Source organism: Hipposideros armiger, unplaced genomic scaffold (genome assembly GCF_001890085.2).
Source record: "Hipposideros armiger isolate ML-2016 unplaced genomic scaffold, ASM189008v1 scaffold_457, whole genome shotgun sequence".
Taxonomy (NCBI): domain Eukaryota; kingdom Metazoa; phylum Chordata; class Mammalia; order Chiroptera; family Hipposideridae; genus Hipposideros; species Hipposideros armiger.
This window is the reverse complement of record NW_017731807.1, coordinates 1,338,720-1,345,202: the sequence shown is the minus strand read 5'-3', so window position 1 is coordinate 1,345,202 and position 6,483 is coordinate 1,338,720.

Below are 6,483 nucleotides of genomic sequence, written 5' to 3'. Positions count from 1 at the left end.
TTAAGGTCCATCGATCTTTGGGCAGGACCTCACCAACAACCCACATTCCACCTCTGACCATTCAAGAGCCAGCCACGGGGGCATTAGAGTAGGACAGACTATCCCAAAGCCACCAATGGGTGACCAGCCCATTGGTCAACCATTTTTTTTGAGCCTAGCTGTCCCTGCCCCAGACCCAATGTTTCTGACATGATGACTCATAGTGGACATCAGTTGTTCGGCCTTCCCAATATCCATCCTGCTCAATGGGCAACCATCCCTGTTCCATTATCAGTTCCTATGGAACTGGGTGGAAATGACCTCAGACCTCCCCTTCCTGACCAATCATTCCATCCCTTTGGCAGCAAGGATTGCTTCAAGGACAGGCAGGTAACCTGGGCCAGACAAAAGAGGCTCAGTGCTGAGATGTTGCTGGAAGCCAGGCGAAAAGTTGTCTTTTTTCCTCTGGGGTTGCTGAGAGGATAGGATGTTGAGTCATCTTTCCACCACAAAGACAAGAAGCAGAACTGACAGATGGGTAGAGACTAAGTCTGTTGCCACTGTTTGCGCCTACAGCCAGATCCAGCTGTTCGAGTACCATGGGATTGCAAGTTGTTTTCTTTTCTTAAGTCAGATGGAATTGGGTTTCTTGTTGTTTGCAATCTAAATTGTCCTGACAGACACCCTCAAAAAGATTATGGAATGCAGTGGGGGTTAGACTGGTTTAATAGGAAAGAAAAGAAGAAATTGCTGGCTTGGGAGGGAGGAAGAGAGTGAAGGATGAACGACGGAGAAAAGACAGTCTTCAAGCTGTGACTCCTCTGAGAGTCAGCCTGGAAACTTCCCCTATGGTATGACTTTTCCTGAAAAGCCTATTTATGGGGTACTTAACCCAGGGAAAGGTTAGGACCTGAGGTGAGAATATGCACACAGCCTTGCATAAAAGTACTTTTGGCCTGACACAACTTTTAGAAGGTAGAGGAATGGTTCAGGTCTTACCTCAGAGGAGATGATGCAAATGATAGCGTGGCTGGTCTCTAAGCTCAATACAGCACTGGCTGTCAACATCTTTATGAGTTATAGATTTTGAGTGACCAGATTTTGACAGGGAGGTTAAGTGTGGGGCAGATGGTTCATCCTCACACAACTCTAGTCCTCTAATTCTCACACAACCATTTTGCACACATGAAAACTGAGGTCTTCAGCAGCAAAAGTACTTGTCAAAGACTGAATGTCTGGCAAATCTTGGGAACAGGAAGCAAACCCAGTAGTTCATATCTGGGTCTCAGGTGCCTCTCAAGAGTGCCCTGGAGATATTTATCTAACAGGCAGTTCAGCTTCATGCTGCCTTGATTCTTTTCTGCAAGAGCGCAATTTAAACTCCACACCAACGTCTGTGTAATCAGATTATGAAACAGTTTTGACTTGGTGGGATATGAACATGAACACATTTTACATTTCTCCAATCAATGCCTTCAAAACTTTTGTATAGTTGAAAACCCCAATCTCCTATCTGCTGTAAATGTCTGCTCCTCATCACGCCTGTCAGGGACCTGGGGGCAGTGGGGAGTGCATGTCTGCTCCTTTCCTCCTCCCCCAACTCTGGCTCCATGGTCAGAAAAGGAGGGACATTGGGCATAATTTGATCTTGGGAACCTTGCCCCCTCACTCTTTGAATGAGGAATGATATGGGCCAAACAAAAGGGCTTCTCACTATAAAAACTTTAAGTCTCCTTTTCCCTAGTGTCTTAGCTCCCTAGCCTCTGGCTATAATCATTTTTCAAATCAGTTTCTTAATCATAAACAATAGATTGTTTTTAACCTGAATCATAGAAATCTCCTACCCCCTGCTTTAGAGAATTACCCTAGAGCTTGTGATTTATCCTTGTTGACTATGGTCATTGTAGCTCAGCATTCTTTCCAGGCCTAGCTCCTGGGTGAACAATAACTGAATGACCAGTTAAACCAGAAGAAAGGCCACAGACTCCATGAAGCTGAACAAACTTTCCATCACACAGTCACCCTGCATCAATGGCTTTGAGTCCTGCTCCTTGGGCCAACACTTTTAACTTTATTAACTAAAATCTATCTCTACTCATCTAGGGACTGTTAGGATACAAGTGATACCCCACCAAGACTTCCAGTACATCCCCACCACAGAGGTCAACATGGTCCTCCAGGTGAATCTCGAAACCCCTTCCCCTCATCTAAGATCAGATAGGGCAAGAGTCCCGTGAATCCCCAAAAGGCATGAACAACAGCCACATTCAGCAGGAAGCAGATACGGAAGAAGAGATCTCCTGCCCCTCAACTTCCCATAGAGATTTATGGGGATCATGTCTCTCAAGGGGGACATAAGGCAGGCAGTTAGAGACAGGAATTGGGCTTCCAAGATGCCTGGATACATCAGATAACATTCCTGCACATCCAACATGGCCTACAAGAAATAACTGCCCAATTGACCTCCCCTCTCCACCCAAACTTTCCCTTGTTTACCATTACAGGGAAACTAAAGAATACAAAATGCCTAACTAGATTAGACCAGTCACTCACACCTGCACAGTAAAGGCTACTACCACCTTCATCTAACCTTAGTCTCATTATACCATCATTGTAATATCATACATATGCCCAGAAGTTCATTAATATTATTATAACAGACTGAATTCTGGGAAGAAACATCCGCAGTCTAAAAAGATGAGGTAATAGCCTCTTGTCAATCACAGGTATCAATCAAATAGGCCCACAGTTAGAGAGGAGTAACCCATTATAGAGAAAAAGGGATAAAAACTACCAAAGCCTAATTAGTCAGGGCCCTTGAGCCACTCCCTTCTACTCCAGCTGCTCCCACCTCTTTGGAGTGTACTTTTGCTTCTAATAAACTGCTGTTTTACCCTGTATTACTGTGTCTCGTTCAATTCTTTGTTCGAGATGCCAAGAACCTGTACACCGCTCTGAGAAGGGCCGGCTCTCCAGTAACAGGAACACAGCAGAAGCTTAACTGGTCGCTATTGAGGAAGTTTTCTTCCTCTCTCTGATATTGGCTGGGGGTGAGAAATAAGGAGGGGGTCCCTGACCACATGGGCATGTACAGAGATGGGTTCACTATGAAGTGAATAAAGTTGAAACTTCACAGCCTTTCGCCTGCATAAGCCCCATCCAAGCACGCCAGCCATTTTTTTTTTTCCTTGAAGAGGTTCTTCAAAATTGGAAAAGCTTCAGATTCTCACAACATTTGTATCTATCCAGGGTATGGTCCTCCCGGCGATTGGGGTTCAGCTACTCCCCAACCTTTTTCACCACTAGACCCCTCTAAAAGCAGCAGCCATGTCTTTCTTTAGCCCAACAGTGGTAGGCACCCCCATGCACTTCTCTGAGTACAGCAGCTTCTGTGTGTCCAATGGCTGCCTGGGAAGCCCAGGGGACTGGGTCGGGGGCTACCACCACCTTCTCCTCAGGACCCTGCGTTGTGACTTCTTTCTGTGTTCTGTAGCCCAGCTCCAGCCATCCAGCCATGAGATGCCCATCTCCCATCCTAAAAGGCACCTCCAGCCTCCATAAATGATTCTTCCAAAGAACGTGGCGTTTGCTGTGGGTAGCCCCCAGCCCAGATGCTGTATCCCACCCACTCCTACTCTCTCCCTCCCTGACAAGTTATCTGCTGGGTGGCTTGGGGAATGGGAAATGGGAGTTGAGATTATGGCAGAGCCGGTTGCACAAACTCTCAGAAAGCCCTTGGGATGGGGATCAGGTGGGAGCGGCTGAGCCATTTATTGACTTCATTAGAATGTGGAGTACTTAGTACTTAATAGTTTCACCTGTGGGCCCTAGTTCTAATTTTGTGGCCACAGGAAAAGTTTCACTCAACACCTTATTACAGCAGAATTAACATTTCATGAATGGATTACATAATCAGGCACATAGGTTATTACCACACACTTTTTAATGCCAAACAAAATTAACTTCTATTTTATGCCAAAAAACTCTCATGATTTTTTTCATGACAAAATGTTGGGACAAAATGTTGATTCAAATATACTCCGGACTGCAAGTTCAACAAAGGGCTTTCCATTCTGCTCTACCTCACCATTCAAACAACCAAGCCAAGCATATAAATGTCCATAACCACCTAATATATGGGCTTGCCTCACCTTCATTCTCTTTGTTATTGGCTGGCCCAGCCAGTACACCATCTGTCAGACTTCTCTCTTGGTCTTAACCACCCACTCCCAAGCCATGTGCCTCCTTGAGAACTTGTTACTGTTTTCTACAGGTTGTCTGATTTGGGGCCACTCGAGTTCTCACGCATGTCATTGGCTTATTCTCCACCTTGATCCCTGAGGTCACCTCCCCAAGAGCTTAGCTTTTATCTCAGGATGGATGGCACCCAGAGCTCCTGCCACATTCTACTAGGGTGGGTGGCAGCCCCAGCTGAAACAGGCCTGAGGGATTGCGCAGTGGCATTAAGGGCCCGTACCAAAAGACCCCAGGTCAACTTCAGCAGGCCCTGAATGGGGAAGAGGAGGGACCAGTGCTGAGCACTTCACTCTTCATTGAGGAAGAGCCACTGGAAGCAGGGCAAAAGGAGGAGGACATGCTGCCCAGGGTATGCAGGGAGTGCCCACATACGCTTTCTTAAAAACTTGCCCCAAAGTTGGACAAAAGTCTTGCCTATTATAAAGCAGGTTTCATTTCCAGAGATTTAGAGAATATTATATCACTAATCATATGTTACCTTCTAGATTTCATCCTCAATGATGAAATTCCAACATTTCATATACATTCTTTAATTCTGTTTTCTTTCTTTTTGCTCCAATTCCATGGGCACCTATTAAGGCCAAAAATGTGTCCCTCTGAATTCACCTAATGATTTTCATCTCTGTCTCCTATTGCAGGCATCAGTGCTTTGGGTTTTCAGTTTCACTGAGTTTTATAAAACAATGTGGACAAAATGCAAAATATATATTTGAATAATTACACAAACACGACCATTGAAATAAATAGACTGATGCTTCAGAAAGTACAATGTTGACCAGCAGACAGCACTTGAACTGTTCATTCTTTATTGAGGTTCAATGTATCAGAAGTGATTTAGAGATATGTAGCTGTTAAACTTCTGTGGTTTCAACCAACAGAAAACAATTCCTGCTAATTCAAGCCATAAAGGAATGCACAAAAAAGAAGCTGAGTGCCTTGAAGAATTAAAGAAAGAGCTAAGCATAGTCCTCAGGAAGGACTGGAAACCTGGGAAACTCTGGACATAGGAACTAATGGACATTCTCTTCAGGCAATGCCATTGAAATGATGAAGCGCCTATCGTTTTTTGTCCTTGAATTATTATTTTTTTAATTTTATTGAATTTATTGGGTGACATTGGTTAATAAGATTACATAAGTTTCCAGTGTACAGTTGTATAATAAATACATCATCTGTATATTGCATTGTGTGTTTACCACCCAAAGTCTAGCCTCCTTCCATCACCATATATTTGATCCCCTTTAGTCTCTTCTACCTCCTCCAACTCCCCTTCCCTTCTGGTAGCTACCATACTGTTGTCTGTGTCTTTGATTTTATGTTTGTTTGTTCATTTGTTGCTTTCTGTTTTATATCCCACATATGAGTGAAGTCATGTGGTTCTTGTTGTCCTTGAATTATTTGCCTTACTATTCAAATTCCATGAGGGGGAGTCTTTTTTACTTAACTTGGAGTGGCAGAAACCATTGGTTGCTGTGGCATAAAGAGTTTGTGCTCACTGAATATCTCAGTTCCTTCCCAACATTTTCCAGCTTACGTTTCAGTTAGCTTGGAGGCATATGATCAATTCTGATCAATGGACTGTGAGAGGAAGCGATGTATGTCACTTCCAGTTAAGAGCTGATATGCCACCTCCAACCTTCTCTTGCCTTTGAAGCTACCTTGGAGACATGTTCCAGAAGACAAGATGCCCATCCTCACCTCTGTCACTAGACTGTAAGCTCATGAGGACGGCTCATAACTGCAGGTGCTCAGTAAATAGGTGTTGGATAGAGGAATTAATGCACAAATGATTCCTAGAATCCTTCTGTGCCTTTTTTCATTTGCCTGTGTGTCTCCCTAACTAGACCACAAGTTTCTTGGAAGCAGGAGCTGGGTCTCATTCAACTGTATATGCCTGATGCCCAGCGCTGTGCTGTCACATGAGAAATACTAAAAAATATTTGTTTAGTGATGGATGAAAGGAAGAATGATTGGATATATGTATGCATGGATGGGTAGATGGATGGATGAATGGATGGATGAACTGGAGGGCAGTTCTACCCAGTCAAACAGATATTTGTTTCAATATATGTGTTTTGGGATCAACTATCATCTCCTGGAGAAACTAGAGAACCCGATGCAGCTCAGCAGTGGATATCCCAGCAGTCAGCTCCCAAACTTCCCTTGGAGAAGCCACAACCACCTCAGATGCCCAAGCTCCTCCATGAACCCCTTTGTCTGTCTGTCTGTCTGTCTGTCTGTCTGTCT